Consider the following 23,344-nt stretch of genomic DNA (forward strand, 5'->3'; position numbering starts at 1 on the left):
GCTGTGTGCTCACTTCCGCCGTTCGCATCCCGCAGCTCAGCGACTTACATCTCTACAGAAGTCGTTGGGCCTGCCACTTCACCGGCTAAAATGCGATGTGCCTACCCGGTGGAATTCAACTCTGCACATGTTGCAGCGACTGTGGCAGCACCGACAAGCCCTGGTGCAATACGTTCTGACGTATAGCCTGGGCCAACGAGATTCAGAGGTGGGGCAAATCACGCTGGAGGAGTGGTCTCAGATCAGGAACCTATGCACCCTTCTGCACAGTTTTGAAATGGCGACGAAGATGTTTAGTGCTGACGATGCCATTATCAGCATGACTATTCCGGTGATTTACATGCTGGAGCACATGTTAAACAGAATTCGGAGTCAGGTGGTGGCACAAGAGGAGGTGGAGGAAGTAGAGGAGGAGGAGTTGTATGCGGAAGGGCTAATGACGCGCCCCTGGGCCTGTGTCGCGCTGCGTTGCGCACGCGGGAGCTTACCCGGAGCCGGATCTGTTTAGGGTTGTAGTCTCGTGGCGGTGACCCGGTCCGTGCCCAGGGAGTCAAACTGGACGGCAGTCTGTTAGCGGTAGAAAATGGTTGATGACTACGCCACCCGTTGAATGCAGCCAGGGGGCTGCTGCTGCAGGGCAGACCGCTGAGGCCGGTGGAAGGATGGTGCAGCGTGATAGTATAACCCCCAACGGGAGGGGTATGGCCTCAGGGCAGCCGACGTGGGTGATGGGGGTAGCAGGAACCACTCAGAGACGGTATGGTAGCGTTCAGGGTCTTTACTGGTAACAACGATAGACCCTCCCGGAGTACTTGCTAGCGAACGGGGCCTGGTCAGTCCTTGAGCAGATGGGATCTCCCCTGGCCAGGCGTAGTTGTAGGCCTCCCAAGCTGACTGTACTCTTCTGGCTACCTTGCTAGAAGCTGATGTAAGTAGCCCACGTCCCTGAGTGTACCGTGTGGTGCTCACCCGTATGGCCGGTGACTCGGGGCCTTCTAATGGCTTCCGCTCCACGATGGCGGTGCTGGTCCCACGCGTGTGACCGGGCCTTCGGGCTTCTGGGCCAGGGGACCTGAAATCCCCTGCCTGACGGATTCTGCTGCTGGGTAGAAGTTAGTCCCCACAGCCTCGGACTCCGGGTCCGGTAAAGAATCTTCTTAGTCAGGGCGAGCTCTTTAGCTGCCAGCCCCTGACTCCTTGTGACTCTGCTGCTTCCTATGCTGCTCTTGTCTCTACTCTTCCTGGACTCACTAACCCTGCCTCAGCCCCGGGTTTATACAGGGGAAGTCTTCCCCTCCCAAGGCTGGGCAGGAGGTGTGGCATGCACAGGATCCCTGACCAAAGGACCTCCCACCTGCTCTCAGACGTAATATCTCTATCACTGTGACAACCAGACCCCTGGGGTGTCACACTCCCCCCTAGTGAAATTTAGTACTCCGGGACTAAACACTTTTTAGAAAAATATAACAAGGTATATCAAAGAACAATAAAATACAATAAGGAAACACAATAAGATGGTCACGGATGTCCGCAACCGGGTGCAGTCTTTGAAGAAAAGCAAAGGTGTCCATTTCACCAACACAGGGAGACGTAACCAGGTAGGGGTCTGTCCTACCCCGAGTCCTTAACAGTCTCTAGTCCATCCTGGGTTACGCTCCAACTATATACAAAGGATTCCCGGTAAATCCACCGAAGACTCCTAAAAACAACTAGAAACACAAAATTACACACAAGCAACAATAAACAGGTAAACATTGTAAAACAACTTAAACATTTAGATCCTCCAACGTGCGGGTAACTGGCCTCTAGTGGCCCTAGTGGACCTACGGAGCTGACTGTCTGGCCCTGAACTACAGGGTGTAGGAGCTGTCAAGGGTAAACTGGGCAGCTGTCTACCGGCTCTTTGTCTCACTAGGGGTACGGCAGGCTCACTATAAGCAGAGGGTGGATTCTCCTGTTCCGCTTGGGTGGAGTCTTCTGCCTCCTGGACCGGCTGCTCTTCCAGCTCTACCCGTTGCTCCGTAGGTTCTTGGGATGATGGTTGGAGGAAGGTGAGTACGGGTACCACAACTGCACCATTGACTTGAGTCCAAGACCGAGGGAAGTCCCCGAGCACGGTACTAACCATATCTTCCCTTTCTTCCACGGGTCGATGGTCTTCCTGTTCCTCCTCAGGGTTCCTCAGTTGTTCGGGGCACTTCTTCAGGTGGTCCCGGGATACAATGGCTGTGGTTTCCCCTCCGTCTTTACTGATGGTACAGACCTTCGGGTTCTCGTGGCTTGAGGGCAGTACGGTGTACGGGTCCTTCTCCCACTGGTCGTCCAACTTGTGGAGCCGTCTCTTCCTCTTCAAGACCTGCTCTCCGGGTACCAGGGGAACAGCGGGAGCATACTGGTTGTAAGTCTTCTCTTGTCTTTCCCTAGCCTGACAGAGACTTCGCTCCACGCTCTCCTGTACTTTCCGGTACTGCTGCTGCCTCTCTGTGTCCCAGTCCGTTTCTGGTGAAGTGTCCTCGGGCGTCAGGACTCCCATTTCCAGGTCAACAGGTAACTTACCAGGTCTTGCCCTCATTAGGTAAGCCGGGGTACAGTTGGTGGAACCTACCGGGATGTGGTTGTATAGGTCCACCAGATCGGGCAACTTCTCAGGCCACAGACTGCGTTCTTCCAGGGGCAACGTTTTTAGAAGATCCATTACCACCTGGTTCATTTTCTCACAAAGTCCATTAGTTTGCGGATGGTAGGGTGTCGTCCTTATCTTCCGGCAGCCATACAGATTGCAGAATTCCTGGAAGACCTCCGCTTCAAAGGCAGGTCCCTGGTCCGTCAGCACTTGGTCCGGGTACCCGTGTGGACGGCAAAAGTGCTGCTGGAAGGCTCTAGCTGCTGTTCGAGCCGTTAAGTCCTTGACGGGGACGACAACCAGAAACCGGGAGTAATGATCCACGATGGTTAACGCGTAGACGTAGCCACTTCTGCTGGGGGTCAGTTTTACATGATCCAAGGCTACCAGTTCCAACGGTTGCCGGGTGACGATGGACTGCAGGGGAGTCTTCTGGCTGGCCCGGTCCTTCCTTCTCAGATTGCACGGGCCACAGTCTCTGCACCACTTCTCGATGGTTCCCCTCATGCCTACCCAGTGGAACCGCTCGCGCAGCAGGAACTCCAGCTTTTTCCACCCGAAGTGTCCAGCTCCGTCGTGGTATGCCTCCATCACCATGGCTGCGTCTCTTCGTGGCACCACTACTTGCCAGAGTAGTTCATGCGTCCTGGAGTTAACCATTCTGCGGCACAACTTCCCCTTGTAAAGGAACAGTCGACTCTTCTCTGCCCATAGTTGTTTGGCTTCCTCTGGAGCGTCTGATTCCAGGCTAGCCTCCGGGCGAGTCAGCATCTCCTTCACCAGTCGGACGGCAGGGTCGCTGTCTTGCGTTTCCGCCCAGTTGTAGTGAGGTAAGGGGTTCAACGTAGCAGCCTGCTTACTCCTTACCCGGTGGGAATACTGGATAGTCCCATGACGGTGGAACGCAGGGAGTTCAACTTCTTCCAGTCCCTCCGGATCTTCTCCGTCCGGCAGGTTGGGCATCCTGGACAGGGCGTCCGCGTTGGTATTGGAGCGCCCTGCCCGGTATTTAATTGTGAACTCGTAGTTGGACAGACGGGCCATCCACCTCTGCTCCAGGGCACCGAGTCTTGCCGTGTCCAGGTGTGTCAGCGGGTTGTTATCCGTGTATACGGTGAACCGGGAAGAAGCGAGGTAATGCCTAAAGCGCTCGGTGACTGCCCATACCACGGCCAGGAACTCTAGCTTAAATGAGCTGTAATTTTCGGGGTTCCTTTCGGTGGGTCGCAGTTTTCGGCTGGCATAGGAGATTACTCGTTCTCTCCCCTGCTGAATCTGGGACAGTACGGCTCCTAACCCGATGTTACTGGCGTCGGTGTAGAGGATGAAGGGCTGGCTATAGTCCGGGTACGCCAAGATTTCATCCCCCGTGAGGGCCATCTTCAGCTGGCGGAAGGACTCTTCTTCTAGCTTTTCCCATTTGAAGGGCGGCTTCTGGTTCTTGGCCTTCCGGGACTGGCCTATCAGGAGGTCCTGCATAGGTGCTGCCTTTTTGGTGAAACCGGGAATAAACCTTCGGTAGTAGCCTACCAACCCTAGGAACTGCCGCACTTCTTTTACGCTGGAGGGGCTTGGCCATCCCTTAATTGCGGTGATCTTATCGGGGTCGGGAGCCACTCCGTCAGCGCTCACCACGTGTCCCAGGTATTGCACCTTTGGTTTCAGGAGGTGACACTTGGAGGGTTTCACCTTTAGGCCGTAACTCGCCAGAGCTTCGAACACCTCCGCCAGGTGTTTCAGGTGGTCCTCATAAGTTTTGGAGTATACGATGACATCGTCCAGGTACAACAGGACCGTCTCGAAGTTTCTGTGGCCCAGACAGCACTCCATTAATCGTTGGAAGGTTCCTGGGGCGTTGCAGAGTCCGAACGGCATGCAGGTGAACTCGCTAAGTCCCATCGGGGTGGTGAATGCGGTCTTCTCCCGGTCCGCCTCTGCTACAGGAACCTGCCAGTACCCGCTAGTGAGATCCAAGGTAGAGAAGAAGTTAGCAGATCTTAAAGCAGCCAATGACTCCTCTATCCTTGGTAAGGGGTACGCATCCTTGTGTGTGATACGGTTGATTTTCCGGTAATCTACACACATCCTCATGGTGTTGTCTTTCTTTTTGACTAAAACTAGTGGGGCTGCCCAGGGGCTACAGCTATCCCGGATTACCCCAGCCTCCTTCATGTCTCTAAGCATCCCCTTGGCGTGTTGGTAATGTGCAGGGGGTACGGGTCGATACCTCTCTTTTATGGGAGGATGATCTCCCGTGGGGATGCGGTGTTCTACCCCCTTGACTCGCCCGAAGTCTAACGGGTGTTTACTAAACACTCTCTCATACTCTTGAACCACCCGATAGACTCCTTGTTTCTGGTGTGAGGGAGTGGAGTCAGTACCCAGATGTAGTTGCTGACACCAGTCCTCCATGTCTTTCTTAGAGCCGTTACCTTCCTCCGGGTGAGATGGAGGCAAGGGTTCCACAGATTGTATAGAATTTTGATTAGTGGTATATAATTTGGCTAGCGTGGCATACCGGGGCAGGTACACTTCCCTCTCCCCGATATTTATTATGCGAACGGGCACCCTCCCATGGCGTACATTGACCACCCCCCGTGCTGTCAAAATGGTGGGCCTACTGTCTGAGTAAACTGGTTCTACCATTGCCTGGTAATCTCTACCTCTCAGACCAATAGCTGCCCGGCACCAAATCATCATTTCACTTTTTGGGGGCATGGCAATAGGAAAAGGGTCACACATTCTTACGCTACCAATCTCACCGCCGGAGAGTTCCACTTGTTGCCGTTGCATCAGTGCCCGGATCTCTTTCTGGAGCACCCGCTGCTCGCCGGAGCTGGCATTCTTGGCAACCTGCTGTAAAAGGAAAATCACCTCTGCAAGACAATTTTCAATTACATTAGTTCCTAGAGTTATTTTTGGGTGACTCTCATGTTTGTCAATATCTACAATGATCAGTCCCTGTGCGGCCAGTTCGACTTTACCAATTTTGATGGTCACCTCTTTAAATCCGATCTGTGGCACGGGCTGACCATTGCTGGCGATGATACTCAAGTCGTCGTCAGGGTAGCGGGTAATATCCGAGTCATTCCAGTACTGCTTGAAGAGCACGTACGGGATGGTGGTGACCTGTGACCCGGTGTCCAGTAGGGCACTCATGGGAATGCCATCCAGTACCACAGGCAAGACTGGACGTCCTCCCACATATCTGTCGCGCCAGTTCGATGGGCCTGGTGATCTTTTTCCTGGGGGTTGGCCCTCTACCCCAGGTTGTGCCCGTTTAAAGAACAGTACCTTTCCATATGTCCGGGTTGATTGCAGCGGCGGCAGATGGGTCGTCCGTCCTCGCTGTATCGGTCACTGGGTCTTCCTCTGGCCGGTGGGGTCCTCCTTGGTCGACGCCACGGGATGTCCTCCGGTCCGGATGCCAGCTGGATCTTCCCTGGAGTGGAAACCTGTAAAGACTGCACAGTTCGGGTTAGCGCAGCAACGCTTTTAGCTAGCTCTTGGACCTGATGGTGTAGGTCTGGAGCCGGGTCATTGTCCAAAGCCTGCGCATCAGCTCCCACAGGCCCTGCTGACAAGGGCGCCGCCTCCTGGTAGTAAGTGGTAGTGGGGCGTCTGTGGGTCACAACGCCACCTGGTGCCGGTTCTCGGAGCACCCGGATGGCTCTGTCCTTGAACTGTGCAAATTCTAGATGAGGGTCCTGTAAGGCCATTGCCCGCAACTGGGTGCGGTGGGCATTGCAATATAAACCCTCTATAAATTGTTCGGTCAACAGCCTGTCCTCGTTTCCCACTCCATTAGGGTCGGTCTGCTTAATGGCCCTCAGGGCCTCTTGTAGGTTGAGTGCATAGTCCCTTATACTCTCATGCGCTCGCTGCTTGCACCCGTAGAATCTAAGTTTAATCTCGGCTGAGGTGCGGGTATCAAAGGTGTCCTTCAGCCGGGTTAGTATCCCTGCGACAGTCTTCCTCCCAGGTGGCCAGGATTTTACTTCCCTTTTGGCTGCCCCAGTTAGTTGGGCCACCAGGATGCTCACTTTTTGCTCTTCTGTGAGGGGGTACACCTGGAAGAGGCTATCCAGCTTTTCTCTAAAGTCATGCAGGGTATGTGACTCCCCTGAGTACTGGGGTAGCCAAGCTGCTCCCGGGATATAGGGCATGGTGAAGGGCATAACTGCAACAGCGGTAGCGCTGGCGGGGGTTGAGGCAGTGGAGCTCTCCTCCGTATCCGACATCTTCCTCCCCCCTAGTGGACCGTGGCCTACCTTGCGATGATCCTGTTCCGTAGGCCGCGGCTCCGCAGTGGATCGTCAGGGTTGAGGACCTTCCGTCGCGCTCCTGTGACGTCGGCGTCTGCTGGGCTCCTTCCAGGACCTTACGCAACGTCCGGACGTGAGGCGGGGCTTCAGTTCTCGCGCGCTTTCGGAGTCCACGCCCCTCTTCTTCCCGCGCGGCGTCCTCAAGATGGCGTCCAATGGCGGGAAAACTCCACGGATGGCGGGAAGAAGGCTGAAGATGGCGCCGGATGGCGGGAAACTTCACCGATGGCGGGAAGAAGGCTGAAGATGGCGCCGGATGGCGGGAATCTTCACCGATGGCGGGAATCTTCACCACTGGTAAGTTTGAACAGTCTTTGCTTTTCAGGCACGCAGTACCCGGTGGTTGCGGGCACGTGATCCTGCCGACTACGCCAAAGTTGACGCGCCCCTGGGCCTGTGTCGCGCTGCGTTGCGCACGCGGGAGCTTACCCGGAGCCGGATCTGTTTAGGGTTGTAGTCTCGTGGCGGTGACCCGGTCCGTGCCCAGGGAGTCAAACTGGACGGCAGTCTGTTAGCGGTAGAAAATGGTTGATGACTACGCCACCCGTTGAATGCAGCCAGGGGGCTGCTGCTGCAGGGCAGACCGCTGAGGCCGGTGGAAGGATGGTGCAGCGTGATAGTATAACCCCCAACGGGAGGGGTATGGCCTCAGGGCAGCCGACGTGGATGATGGGGGTAGCAGGAACCACTCAGAGACGGTATGGTAGCGTTCAGGGTCTTTACTGGTAACAACGATAGACCCTCCCGGAGTACTTGCTAGCGAACGGGGCCTGGTCAGTCCTTGAGCAGATGGGATCTCCCCTGGCCAGGCGTAGTTGTAGGCCTCCCAAGCTGACTGTACTCTTCTGGCTACCTTGCTAGAAGCTGATGTAAGTAGCCCACGTCCCTGAGTGTACCGTGTGGTGCTCACCCGTATGGCCGGTGACTCGGGGCCTTCTAATGGCTTCCGCTCCACGATGGCGGTGCTGGTCCCACGCGTGTGACCGGGCCTTCGGGCTTCTGGGCCAGGGGACCTGAAATCCCCTGCCTGACGGATTCTGCTGCTGGGTAGAAGTTAGTCCCCACAGCCTCGGACTCCGGGTCCGGTAAAGAATCTTCTTAGTCAGGGCGAGCTCTTTAGCTGCCAGCCCCTGACTCCTTGTGACTCTGCTGCTTCCTATGCTGCTCTTGTCTCTACTCTTCCTGGACTCACTAACCCTGCCTCAGCCCCGGGTTTATACAGGGGAAGTCTTCCCCTCCCAAGGCTGGGCAGGAGGTGTGGCATGCACAGGATCCCTGACCAAAGGACCTCCCACCTGCTCTCAGACGTAATATCTCTATCACTGTGACAACCAGACCCCTGGGGTGTCACACTAACATCTGCAAGGTCCAGACGGTCGGCAGCACCAAGGCGGCAGGCATGTGAGGGTGGGGGAGATGGTTTTACCAGGGCGCATGGTAGCAGCCAAACTAGTGAGGAAGGTGCAGGAGCCCAGGAAGAAGTGGAGGACGAACTGATGGAAGACTCATCAGATGAGGGAGACCTTGATCACATTTCTGTTGTGCGAGGTTGGGGGGAGAGGACAGAGGAAGGAAGCATGATTGTTACCTCGCCACCAACACAACAGGGACTTGGTGCTCCTGGATGCGCAACACACATGAGTGCCTTCTTGCTGCACTACCTGCAACATGACCCTCGAATTGTGAGAATTAGAAATAATCCTGACTACTGGGTTGCCACACTGTTAGATCCCCGGTACAAAAGTAAATTTGCAGAAATTATTCCTGCCATAGAAAGGGATGCACGCATGCAGGAGTATCAGCAGAGACTGTTGCAGAATCTTACATGTGCTTTTCCACAAAATACCAGTGGTGCACGTAGTGAATCTCACAGTTCCAACTTGCCAACCGTGGGACCGTCAAGTGTTCAGCACTCAAACCGTAACAGAACCACAGTATCTGCTGGTAACATCAATTTTGCGGAATCATTTCACCACTTTTTTAGCCCATCCTTTGCAAGGCCACAGGAGACAAGAAGTCTGACACATAGTCAACGCCTAGAGACGATGGTACAGGAGTATCTCCAAGTAAACATTGAAGCCACGACTGTGTCACTGGACCCTTGCTCTTTTTGGGCTTCCAATCTGGATAAATGGCCGGAGCTAGCCACTTACGCCTTGGAGATCTTGTCATGCCCCGCAGCCAGCGTTCTGTCTGAACGTGTGTTCAGCGCTGCTGGTGGTGTGCTGACAGATAAGCGCACGCGGCTCTCCACTGATAATGTAGACAGACTCATGTTCATAAAGATGAACAAATCATGGATCCGAAACGACTTTTCTACCCCTGTGTCATCCTGGGGAGAGTAAAAGCTTGATGATTGGTTAAAATCACCCTACCAACCGTTTTAAGCTTTCAAATTACTAATCATGTTTATCTGTATCTTGACTGGAAAATAATTTGGGCTTTGTAGCAGTGTGCAGCACTGATCCTATTAGGCCATCTATAATAAGCTTCACCAGATTTAAAATTAAAAATAATTTTTAGCTGCATCTAGCCCGGAAAATAATTTTGGGGCTCCGAGATGCGCAAGACACATAAGTGCCTTCTTGCTGCACTACCTGCAGCATGACCCTCATATTGTCAGAATTCGAAGTAATCATGACTACTGGGTTACCACACTGTTAGATCCCCCAAACTTTTCGATCAACCTTTTCATTTTAATAAAGACCAAAAAAATGGTCATTTTTGAAATTATAAGCATTAGCAGGTTGTTAGAAACTGAAATCAAACAGTTTTCAACTCAAAACTTTATTCTAGGTGATGTTACATTTTCACATAGGACCCCTTGTTCGAAAGGAGCTTCTGAACTCTCTCGTCCATTGAATTTGTCAGGTTTTGGATGGTTTCTGCTTCAATTGTTTTGCATGAGGACAGAATACCCTCCCAGAGCTGTTGCTTAGATGTGAACTGCCTCCCGCCATCATAGACACTCCTTTTAATGATGCTCCAAAGGTTCTGAATGGGGTAGAGGTCAGGGGAGCATGGGGGTCACACCATAAGTTTGTCCCCTTTTATGCCCATATCAGCCAGAGATGCAGATGTTTTATGTGCAGCATGAGATGGTGCATTATCATGCAGAAAAATGATCTTGCTGTGAAATACACGGTTCTTCTTCTTGAACCATGGCAGGAAGTGCTGTTTGAGAAAATCCACATACATTATGGAGTTCATCTTTAGCGCCTTCAGGGATCCTAAAGGGGCCGACAATCTCTCTCCCCATGATTCCAGCCCAAAACATTACTCCACCTCCTCCTTGTTGGCGCTGTAGCCGTGTTTGCGTGGGGTGTCCATCAACCAGCCATCCTCCACTCCATTCATCTGGACCATCGAGCGCTGCACGGCACTCATCCGTGAACAAAACAGTTTTGAAATCAGTCTTCATGTAATGTTTGGCCCACTGGAGCCGTTTTTGCTTGTGTGAAGTGGATAGAGGAGGTCGACAGGATGGCATATGCACAGCTGCAAACCTCTGAAGGACCCTGCATCTTGTTGTTCGGGGGACGTTGGAGGCACAAGCAGCTTCAAAAACTTGTCTGCTGCTATGACAAGGCTTTTTTGCCGCTGCTGTTTCAACCTGACGTAATTGCCTGTAGGAAAGAGTCCTCAATTTGCCCTTATCAGCACGCACACGTGTGTACTGTGAATCAGCTACATACTTCTTGATTGCCAAGACACTTCATCCTGATCATCGCACAATGTTGATTGTAGTCATGCCTTGACCTAAACACTCCACAATTTGTTGCTTCTCAGCAGCCGACACATCCTTTTTCTTTCCCATTTTGGCAGAAAATGTAGGCTGCTTAATAATGTGAGAGAGCCTTCTTAAGTAGTCTTGCCTTTCATTGGACACACCTGCCAAACTAATTAGCACAGGTGTCTGCAATTGCTTACAGTGATATAAAGAGCCCTGACACACATCACCATCAATGAGTTTAACTGACAAACAAACAAATTCTTCCCTTATCACTCCTAAACACTTTTTGCATAATAATTTGGAACGCGGTGTACATGTGCTTTTCCACAAAACACCAGTGGTTCACGTAGTGAATCTTACAGTTCTAACTTGCCAACCGTGGTCTGTATGGAATTGTTCAATAAAGGGCCCAAAATTAAGATAACATAGATGGGAGAGGTCTCTATGAATAGGAATTCCTAAGTATTTGATACCCTGTGAGGGCCAGGCAAAGGGAAAGTTGGACTGGATGGAATCCTATATGGATTTAGGGAGGGAGACATCGAGGGCCTCAGACTTCGCTGCATTGATTTTAAAATTTTACCATGTAACAAAGTGATCTATTTCAGCCATAACAGCAGGGATGGATATATGTGATTGAGTGATATATACTAGGACATCATCAGCAAATAGAGAGCACTTGTACTCGGTGCCTCCCACCTCAATCCACCTAATATTGGGGTTATGGCGAATTGATGAGAGCAGGTGCTCCGTCACTAGGATGTATAAGAGAGGGGACAGAGGACATCCCTGCCTTGTCCCATTGGTGATTGTGAAAGGTGATGAAAATGTTCTGACGCACCCCCTGGGCCTTGGGACACCCGGAGCCGGACACTTTTTGGTGGATGCTGGTGGTTGTAGTCTTCGTGGCGGCGATCCGGTTCCGTGGCTCAGGGCGGTCAAACCAGTGGCGGAACTATTTATGTGGTTTTGATGTTTAAATGTCCGACTACGCCACCCGTGGATTGCGGTCAGAGTGAACCGCCGCTACAGGGCAGACCGCTAAGGCTAGTGTTGTGGGTGCAGCAGAGCGTAGCATAACTCCCCACGGGAGGAGTATAGCCTCAGGGCAGTGTATGCGGAGGATGGGGGTGATGGTGCAGGGCAGCAGCAGTAACGACACGGAGTCAGTGATGCAGTTCAGGGCCTTTACTCACAGTTCTTATTATCCAGACCACGTCTGCAGGTAACGGCTGCCCACGTCGTACTGTGCTCACCAGGTGAGGGGCTCAGACAACTCCCAGATAACTTTGGAGCGCTTCACAGGACCCCCTTTGTGTGTCCTTTGTCTGGCCTTTCTTACCAACACTTCTGTCCGGCTGCCTCGGGCCTCCTCTTGGTAAACTTGGCGCCAGTTTCCCTGACCCTATGTGGTGCCTTCCTAGCGGGTGGAGCAAGGGGCTGCGCCACATAAAATGTCAGAGCCTCCGGTTTCTAGCTGAGGGTCGTTTCCTGCCTCCACTAGTTCGGGGACCGGTCTCCCCCTTTGGCCTGACCCCTCCACGCAGGTGGATTCGGGCGTGCGGTGGCGACTCGCCCGTCCGCACCCCTGGGATCCCTTCATTCCTCGTTCCTGGAGCCTTCTCCGCTCCTCTTCCTTCCTTCTCCCTCTTGCAGGCCTGGGCCTCTGTTACTAGGCCCGCCTCCGGAGCAGAGCTCATGCAGAGCCCCTGCTCCCTGCCACTTCTGCTCAGACTTCTCTGCACTGAACTAAGATGGTGCCCACCTTTTATACTCCCTTCTCAATGCACCCAGGAACTGCTTCCTCCCTGCTCCTGCACTGCAGGGTTCCCCTTCCTCAGTGTTCCCTCCCCCCACTCCAGCCAGGGACAGGGACTGTCGTGCCCATCTCAGGGGCATATTGGTCGCCCTGCCCCACGGCAATGTGGTGTAATGCATGCAGGTGTCGGGTACTGATCCACACTCCATCCTTATCTGAGAGTGAGATATCACACCTCTGGGTGAGGTGCAATACGTCTGTAGCAACCGAGCCCTCGGTGCTACAGTTCCATTTATCTTCAGCCTAGGTGACGTATTGCGATACAGGGCCGTGATTTTGGCTATAAAAGGGTCCCCTAGACCCCTACCCCAAGCTTTTTAAGAGAATCATATATGGCGTGCCAGGAGACTCTATGGAATGCTTTCTCAGCATCCAACGAGATTATCTACTTACAAATTTTTAACTGCATCTAGCCCAGGAAATACTTTGTGCCTAGTAGCAGTGTCTGCTAGTCAGCGGATTATCCCGGCTGTTAAGCAAGCTACACCACCTGTAGTTTGGACACTTAATTTTTTCAAAGGAAATGCTTCGGGACCACGGGATACTTAGTGAAGAGCATCAGGAGGCACCCCAAGGCATAGGGGCTGGGACTGGCACTAGGATGCCTTGCGGTGGACAGCCGAGCTCGATCCTTATAAAAGCTTTTTAACTGCAGCAGCTTTAGTGGACGCTACTGGAGCTGGAATTACGCGGCTGCTGGCATGAGACTTGCCCTCCAATAGATCCTTGTAAATGGATTTAAAGTGTATTCATTCAAATTAGAGGGACAATTTAAATTAAAAAGCTTAGAGCTGCCTCCACCACAGGGGGGCTCTCTCGACCCACCAGCGGACAGGCACCAGTATTGGGAGAGGAGGGCTGGCCGTCAGGGTTCACCGCGGCTCTGGCACAAACCCGGCGACACGGAGGTGGCACGGGCAGGAGCGGACTGGCCGTCTCGGCTTCTCACTTTTTGGATTTTAGAAGGGCATGACATGCCTATATCTGTGTCTCCCCCTCCTTTTACTCCTCCACCTCTTTTCTTTTCGCATGACTATATGTACTTGTCACTTTTCCATGTGTTAGTTGTGTCTTCTGAGCAGTTTGTCAGCTTTTGGACACCTTTGAAAGTGTTTTCTATGTGTTTCTATGTGTTTTTGTTTGCCTGCCATTGGTTTTAACGGTGTTCGAAGGTGTTCGACGAACAGTTCGACGAACAGTTCGGCGAACACACGGGTGTTCGACGAACCGAACCGAACTCGAACACTACGGGGGTGGCTCAACACTAGACAGGACGACTGGTTGCAATTGAAGGAAACAGGAATGCAGCCAAATACAGAGATATCCTGGATGAAAACCTCTTCCAGAGTGCTCTGGACCTCAGACTTGGCCGAAGGTTCACCTTCCAACAAGTCAATGACCCTAAGCACACAGCTAAAATAACAAAGGAGTGGCTTCAGAACAACTCTGTGACCATTCTTGACTGGCCCAGCCAGAGCACTGACCTAAACCCAATTGAGCATCTCTGGAGAGACCTGAAAATGGCTGCCCACCAACGTTCACCATCCAGTCTGACGGAACTGGAGAGGATCTGCAAGGAAGAATGGCAGAGGATCCCCAAATCCAGGTGTGAAAAACTTGTTGTATCATTCCCAAGAAGACTCATGGCTGTACTAGCTCAAAAGGGTGCTTCTACTCAACACTGAGCAAAGGGTCTGAATACTTATGACCATGTGATATTTCAGTTTTTCTTTTTAATAAATGTGCAAAAATTTCTATATTTCTGTTTTTTTTCAGTGCAGAGTGTACTTTAATGACAAAAAAATGAACTTTTTAGAATTTACCAAATGGCTGCAATGAAACAAAGAGTGAAAAATTTAAAGGGGTCTGGGAACTCTCCATACCCACTGTACATTAATATGGAGTTGGTCCACACTTTACAGCTGTAACAGCTACCACTTTTCTGAGAAGGCTTTCTACACGATTTTGAAGAGCATTTTTTAAGTCAGACCCTTGTGTTGAGGAGAAGCCAGGATCACAATCTCCTTTCTAGTTCGCTCCAAAGATCTTGGATGGGTTGAGGTCCAGGCTTTGCGAGACAGGTAATGTTTTTCAGCAAAACACAGTAGGACAAAATATTACTAAGCTCCGACCTCTAAGCTGAGAGGTGAAGCTTCAACCGGCCACCAGACGAAAATGGAATTGATCAGCAGGTGATCTTGTGTTCTTTTAAGGATTTCTACAAGACTGATTATTCCAGGATCGTGCAATAAAATCCTCCCCTCTCTCATGTCCTCTCCTCCTTTCTCATATGCTCTCCTCTTCTTTTGTTTCCTTTCTTCTTCTCTGGTTTCTTCTAATCTTCTCTTCACTCCTCCCTTCTCCTCTGCTATCCACTTCTTTCCTCTTCTCTCCCCTTCTCTACTTTCTTCTCCTCTCCTCCCCCTTGCCCTGCTCTCCTCTCCTTTCTTCTTCTCTTCACTCCTCCCCTTTCTTCTCCTCTCCTCTCCTTTCATTTTCTCTTCTCTCTACTCCTCTCCTTTCTTCTCGTCACCTCTTCACTCCTCCCCATTCTTCTCCTCCCCTTTCCCCTGTTCTGTCCTTTCCGCTTCTCTGCGCTCCTCTCCTTTCTTCCTTTCTTTTCCTCTCATCTCCTCCCCTTTCCCCTGCTTTCCTCTCCTCTTCTCTCCATTCCTCTCTACCCCTTTCTTCTGCTCTCCTCTGTTCTTCTCCTGTCTCTTTTTAGATACTTTTTAAAATTATTTTTGTTGACCGTGGAATATTCTGAACATTTCAAGACAGTTTGCAAAAGAATGACAGCAAACTGATGGAAGCTAAGCAGGAAGTTACTCCCCCCCTCCCTAAAAAAAAACAACAGATACAGTACAGACCAAAAGTTTGGACACACCTTCTCATTTAAAGATTTTTCTGTATTTTCATGACTTTGAAAATTGTACATTCACACTGAAGGCATCAAAACTATGAAATAACACATGTGGAATTGTATACTTAACCAAAAAGTGTGAAACAACTGAAAATATGTCTTATATTCTAGGTTCTTCAAAGTAGCCACCTTTTGCTTTGATGACTGCTTTGCACACTCTTGGCATTCTCTTGATGAGCTTCAAGAGGTAGTCACCGGAAATGGTTTTCACTTCACAGGTGTGCCCTGTCAGGTTTAATAAGTGGGATTTCTTGCCTTATAAATGGGGTTGGGACCATCAGTTGTGTTGTGCAGAAGTCTGGTGGATACACAGCTGATTGTCCTACTGAATAGACTGTTAGAATTTGTATTATGGCAAGAAAAAAGCAGCTAAGTAAAGAAAAACGAGTGGCCATCATTACTTTAAGAAATGAAGGTCAGTCAGTCTGAAAAATTGGGAAAACTTTGAAAATGTCCCCAAGTGCAGTTGCAAAAACCATCAAGCGCTACAAAGAAACTGGCTCACATGAGGACCGCCCCAGGAAACGAAGACCAAGAGTCACCTCTGCTTCTGAGGATAAGTTTATCCGAGTCACCAGCCTCAAAAAACGCAGGTTAACAGCAGCTCAGATTAGAGACCAGGTCAATGCCACACAGAGTTCTAGCAGCAGACACATCTCTACAACAACTGTTAAGAGGAGACTTTGTGCAGCAAACCTTCATGGTAAAATAGCTGCTAGGAAACCACTGCTAAGGACAGGCAACAAGCAGAAGAGACTTGTTTGTGCTAAAGAACACAAGGAATGGACATTAGACCAGTGGAAATCTGTGCTTTGGTCTGATGAGTCCAAATTTGAGATCTTTGGCTCCAACCACCGTGTCTTTGTGCGACGCAGAAAAGGTGAACGGATGGACTCTACATGCCTGGTTCCCACCGTGAAGCATGGAGGAGGAGGTGTGATGGTGTGGGGGTGCTTTGCTGGTGACACTGTTGGGGATTTATTCAAAATTGAAGGCATACTGAACCAGCATGGCTACCACAGCATCTTGCAGCGGCATGCTATTCCATTTGGTTTGCGTTTAGTTGGACCATCCTTTATTTTTCAACAGGACAATGACCCCAAACACACCTTCAGGCTGTGTAAGGGCTATTTGACCAAGAGGGAGAGTGAGGGGGTACTATGCCAGATGACCAGGCCTCCACAGTCACCAGACCTGAACCCAATCGAGATGGTTTGGGGTGAGCTGGACCGCAGAGTGAAGGCAAAAGGGCCAACAAGTGCTAAGCATCTCTGGGAACTCCTTCAAGATTGTTGGAATACTATTTCCGGTAACTACCTCTTGAAGCTCATCAAGAGAATGCCAAGAGTGTGCAAAGCAGTCATCAAAGCAAAAGGTGGCTACTTTGAAGAACTTAGAATATAAGACATATTTTCAGTTGCTTCACACTTTTTTGTTAACTATATAATTCCACATGTGTTAATTCATAGTTTTGATGCCTTCAGTGTGAATGTACAATTTTCAAAGACATGAAAATACAGAAAAATCTTTAAATGAGAAGGTGTGTCCAAACTTTTGGTCTGTACTGTATATATTTAGCTTTATACACTCACATGTTTTTTTGATTCATGCAGTTATCCTTCTTTCCTATTCATCTTAAGTGGACATCATGTACAAAAATCTAAATTTGAATAAAGCAGTACATAAGAACTCATTCTGTGAACCTCATCATTGATAATTGTGGTGACATTGTCACTATGCTACTGTGGGTTTACCATCTCAGAGAAGATGGCAGGATGACAGCAAACTACTTTGCAATGTTAAATCTATCTACCAGCTCCCTGACCTTGTGTGCACAGCCAAATAACCGACGTTCGTTTTATGCAAACAAGCGGAAGAGCGATTATTAGGGGCATTCGGCAAATTTGCTTTTGCAAATATCAGATAACTTTATGAAACTATTTTAATTATAAATGCTGGGATCCAAGGGGTAACGAGTGACATGTCAAGCCTGGTATGCCAAGGTGAGGAGACTTTTAAGCTTTGCAATGCTCCTCTGGGAAATTAAATATGTAAATTGTCTCTTTAGAGAGGAAGAAGACTAGAATTCTAGTGCCACCTATTGGAAGTAGCAATCCTAAAAATCAATATCGACCCTTTAACGAGCCTTATCACATGACTTAGAATAAAAGCCAAACCAGAATCTCAATTTTCAGATTCTGGTTTGGCTTTTATCCTAAGTCATATTGCAAGGCTCGTTAAAGTGTCGACATTGACTTTTAGGTTCACTACTTCCAATAGATGGCACTAGAGTTCTAGTCCTCTTCCTCTCTGAAGAAACAATTTGCATATTTAAATATAAATGCTGCAAGCTTAGAAGTTATTTCCAAATGAATAGAAAAAAAGAATCTTTGACCAATATTAAAAAAGAACCCCATTATGGCAGTTCTTTTGCCATCAGGAAAGAGCAACACTGGGGTGGAAAGGGAAGGGTATTGAATCCATATAGCATAGACGATATTATGATTAGGCAGCAGTCTGTAATATTGTCTGCATTACTCTTTTTCCCATGCAAACTGTGATACTTAAAATATACAGTACAGACCAAAAGTTTGGACACACCTTCTCATTTAAAGATTTTTCTGTATTTTCATGACTATGAAAATTGTACATTCACACTGAAGGCATCAAAACTATGAATTAACACATGTGGAATTATATACTTAACAAAAAAGTGTGAAACAACTGAAAATATGTCTTATATTCTAGGTTCTTCAAAGTAGCCACCTTTTGCTTTAATGACTGCTTTGCACACTCTTGGCATTCTCTTGATGAGCTTCAAGAGGTAGTCACAGGAAATGGTTTTCACTTCACAGGTGTGCCCTGTCAGGTTTAATAAGTGGGATTTCTTGCCTTGTAAATGGGGTTGGGACCATCATTTGTGTTGTGCAGAAGTCTGGTGGATACACAGCTGATAGTCCTACTGAATAGACTGTCAGAATTTGTATTATGGCAAGAAAAAAGCAGTTAAGTAACGAAAAACGAGTGGCCATCATTACTTTAAGAAATGAAGGTCAATCAGTGCGAAAAATTGGGAAAACTTTGAAAGTGTCCCCAAGTACAGTTGCAAAAACCATCAAGCGCTACAAAGAAACTGGCTCACATGAGGACCGCCCCAGGAAAGGAAGACCAAGAGTCACCTCTGCTTCTGAGGATAAGCTTATCCGAGTCACCAGCCTCAGAAATCGCAGGTTAACAGCAGCTCAGATTAGAGACCAGGTCAATGCCACACAGAGTTCTAGCAGCAGACACATCTGTACAACAACTGTTAAGAGGAGACTTTGTGCTGCAGGCCTTCATGGTAAAATAGCTGCTAGGAAACCACTGCTAAGGACAGGCAACAAGCAGAAGAGACTTGTTTGGGCTAAAGAACACAAAGAATGGACATTAGACCAGTGGAAATCTGTGCTTTGGTCTGATGAGTACAAATTTGAGAATTTTTGATTCCAACCACCATGTCTTTGTGCGAAGCAGAAAAGGTGAACGGATGGACTCTACATGCTTGGTTCCCACCGTGAAGCATGGAGGAGGAGGTGTGATGGTGTGAGGGTGCTTTGCTGGTGACACTGTTGGGGATTTATTCAAAATTGAAGGCATACTGAACCAGCATGGCTACCACAGCATCTTGCAGCGGCATGCTATTCCATCCGGTTTGCGTTTAGTTGGACCATCCTTTATTTTTCAACAGGACAATGACCCCAAACTCACCTCCAGGCTGTGTAAGGGCTATTTGACCAAGAAGGAGAGTGATGGGGTGCTACGCTAGATGACCTGGCCTCCACAGTCACCAGACCTGAACCCAATCGAGATGGTTTGGGGTGAGCTGGACCGCAGAGTGAAGGCAAAAGGGCCAACAAGTGCTAAGCATCTCTGGGAACTCCTTCAAGATTGTTGGAAGACCATTTCCGGTGACTACCTCTTGAAGCTCATCAAGAGAATGCCAAGAGTGTGCAAAGCAGTCATCAAAGCAAAAGGTGGCTACTTTGAAGAATCTAGAATATAAGACATATTTTCAGTTGTTTCACACTTTTTTGCTAAGTATATAATTCCACATGTGTTAATTCATAGTCTTGATGCCTTCAGTGTGATTGTCCAATTTTCATAGTCATGAAAGTACAGAAAAATCTTTAAATGAGAAGGTGTGTCCAAACTATTGGTCTGTACTGTATACAAACATGCTACATGTGCGGGGTACACATGTACCACCTTAGTATATGTTTGTTTAACTAAAGGTTCCCATACATTAGAGTAACGTCAACTGAACCCGCCAATATCGATGGTTCAGCCGACAGTCCAATATGTATGGGGATCTTTCGATACCTCTCCAACAAATGAAGTCGAAGGAGCTAAGGATTTGGATTGTCCAATTTCGGACTGAAAGATAAGCAGCCAGAGGAGCCACCAGAGGAGTCTAGTCACGGCTCTTTCATAGAGAACAAAGGACCAAAAACACTCCTATGTATGGAGGAATTGCGAGAGATAGTTGCAAGCCAAACGATTGACTGAACCATTGTTCGGTTGACAGCTATCTATTGTGTATGGGGTCCCTTATTAAGTAAGAAGATAATGAAAAATGAATATGGAAAATTATTTAATTGTTTTGCCCAAAAATGTCATGGATTCCCCAGTTCTTACATCGTGGTACTCAAAATTGGTTTTAGTCCATGTGCAATCTAAAGCTATGAGCTATTGGGATATTCAGCTATTGTCTGTATGGGACCCTAATCATACTCGGTGTAATGGAGAGATTGCCATAAATAGGAAATAGAGGGGATGAAAAAGGAGAAACATGTTTTTGGGAAACAGAAGAGACTACTTTTAGGGTAGATCCCATAGTTGGGTGAGTTCAGGAAATTATATTTCAATCTTATATTGGGTCAAGACGAGCCTATGCAAAATCGTCCACTCTTTTGTCCTGAAAAAATATTTTTTTTTGATATTTGTAACCCATATGTGATCAGTTTTTTGAGCACCCATTGACTTATAATGAGGAAGTCTGATCCAAAATAGTGTATTTTTTACACATAGACCATCATTTTGGGTGTAAAAACGTTCATGTGAACTACCACATGTCTCATCGCCACACCATTACAGATAAATAAAAACAGGTACCGGTGGCTAAACATTTCTGTGGTCCAGGACACAACATCAACAATATGAAAGTTGTCATATTAAAAGGCAACTTTAAATCGCAAAAACATCAAAGGGTTTGGGAATACAAACTGATTAGGGCCTTTGGAACCCTCCACACAGGAATAAATCTGTCAGGAGGATTTATGTCTGAGGAATCTGCTCCAGAGACAGTGAGGGCACCAGGTCTATGATCTTACATGGATATTGGGAACATAAAACTTTCACACCACTAATCTAATCCAATTACGGACTCGCTCTTCAGCTCAGTTTTTTATTCTTTATTTAAATGTCAATTTATTATGCCATGCATCTGCTTTTCTTTTCCTTTTTTCTTTTGTGTGCATATGACGCACCCCCTGGGCCTGTGTTGTGGCTGCACGGTGCGGGAGTACCTGGAACCGGATCGCTGGGGGTTGTAATTTCAGTGTGGCGGTGACCCGGTCCGTGCCCAGGGCGGTCAAACCAGTGGCAGTCTTAGTGTAATAACAAATGTCCGACTACGCCACCCGTGGATTGCGGTCAGTGGGGACCGCCGCTGCGCTGCAGACCGCTGAGGCTGATGTTGTTTGCGCAGCCGAGTATGGGATAACTCCCCACGGGAGAAGTATTGCCTCAGGGCAGCTAGCGTGGAAGATGGGAGTGATGGTGTGAGCATCCCAGTACTAATGGTGCTGGTGCGGCGATGAAACACAGAGACGTGTGGTGCAGTTCAGGGTCTTTACTGATGGTATAAAGCAGACCCTCCCGGAAGTACTGGTTAGCAGTAGAGGCCTGGTCAGTCTGTGAGCAAGCAGGATCTCCCCTGGCCAGGCGGAGTTGTAGGCCTCCCCATCTATCTGCACTCTTTCCTGGCTACCTTGCTGTAAGCGGTTACAAGTAGCCCACGTCCCTGAGTATACCGTGTGGTGCTCACCCGTATGGCTGGTGACTTGGGGCCTTCTGTTAGCCTCCGCTACTGGATGGCGGCGCTGGTCCCTTCCTTGTGACTGAGCCTCTGGGCTTCTATGGCCAGAGGACCTGGAATCCCCTGCCGGCTGGTTTCTGCTGCTGGGTGTATATCAGTCCCCACAGTCTCGGACTCCGGTGTCCGATTGTAGTGTCCTCAGCCAGGGCAAGCTCTGCTCAGCTCCAGCCCCTGGTCTTCAGCTACTGTTCCTACAGAGCTCCTGCTGTATCTTTCCCTCTCCAAGCTCTGACTCTCCTAATCCCGCCCCAGACGCAGTTTATAAGGGCAGATTCCTCCCCTCCCAGGTCTGGGCGGGCAGTGTTGCATGCTTAGGGCTCCTGACCAGAGAAACTTCCCACTTGCTCTCAGACATAATATTTCTATTACTGTGGCAACCAGACCCCTAGGGTGCCACATTCCCCCCTAGTAAATTTTAGTACTCCGGGACTAAACACATTTTTAAAGAAACATAAATACAAGGGTATAAACGATAATACAATAACATATTTACAAGAAGCTTTAGCTCTTTAAAGGTCACGGCGTGTCCGCAACCGGGTGTCCATATCACCCAAGGTGAAGCTTTAAACGAAGTAGGGGACCTGTCCAAAGCAAACCCCTTGCGTTGGCCTTGGGCGTGGCTGCAAGGCTGAAGCTAGCTACTTTGGGCCGCAAGGAGGCCACGCCAGACAGGTTTTCTCTTCCGTGGCCATCTTCGCAAGAGGCACAATGTGCAACTATCTACAAGACTGTTCCGGTTATCCAGCGTCCATAACCTGTTAGTCCAAATAAATCTGCAGGGTAACTGGAGAAACATAATTAATAACAGGCAACAAACATAAACCATAAACAGTTAAACAGATAAATTCACAGTGCATTAGTTTAGATTCTCCAGCGAGCGGGCATCTGACCTCTAGTACTTCTAGTGGATCTACGCAACTCACTAACTGGTTCTGCACTATAGGGTGTAGGAGGTGTTACGGGCAGGCCTGGCAGCTTTCTGCGCACTCTTTGGCTCACTAGGGGCACGGCAGGCTCACTACTAGCAAAGGGTTGATCCTCCTGCGCTGCTGGTGTGGATTCTTCTGCCTCCTGCGCTGGCTACTCTCCCGACACTTCCTGCTCTTCTGTAGGCCCTTGAGGGGCTGGTTGGAGAAAGGTGAGGACGGGTACCATGATAGCATTGTTTACTTGTGTCCAGGACCGGGGAAAGTCTCCGAGTACGGTGCTGATCATTTCCTCATTTTCCTCTACGGGTTGAGGGTCTTCCTGATCTTCATCCGTGCTTTGCAACTTCTCGGGGCACTTTTTCAGGTGGTCTCTGGAGACAGTGGCTGTGGTCTCTCCTCCATCCTTACTGATGACGTACACCTTTGGATTATTGTGGCTTGAGGGCAGTACGGTGTATGAGTCCTTTTCCCACTGGTCGTCCAACTTATGGAGCCGCCTTTTTCTTTTCAAGACCTGCTCTCCAGGTACCAGGGGAACAGCGGGAGCATGTTGGTTATAAGCCTTCTCTTGCCGTTCTCTAGCTTGAGACAGACTTCGCTCGACGCTCTCCTGTACTTTCCGATACTGCTGCTGCCGTTCTGTATCCCAGTCTGCCTCTGGCGAGGTGTCCTCAGGTGTCAGGACTCCCAGATCCAGGTCAATAGGCAGCTTACCAGGTCTTGCTCTCATTAGGTAAGCCGGGGTACAGTTGGTGGAACCTACAGGGATGTGATTGCACAAGTCCACCAAATCGGGCAGTTTCTCAGGCCACAGACTGCGTTCTTCCAGGGGCAATGTTTTTAGCAGATCTATCAC

This window comes from Phyllobates terribilis, unplaced genomic scaffold (assembly GCF_046119375.1).
Source record: "Phyllobates terribilis strain yellow unplaced genomic scaffold, ASM4611937v1 Scaffold_8__6_contigs__length_399053987, whole genome shotgun sequence".
In the NCBI taxonomy this organism is placed as follows: domain Eukaryota; kingdom Metazoa; phylum Chordata; class Amphibia; order Anura; family Dendrobatidae; genus Phyllobates; species Phyllobates terribilis.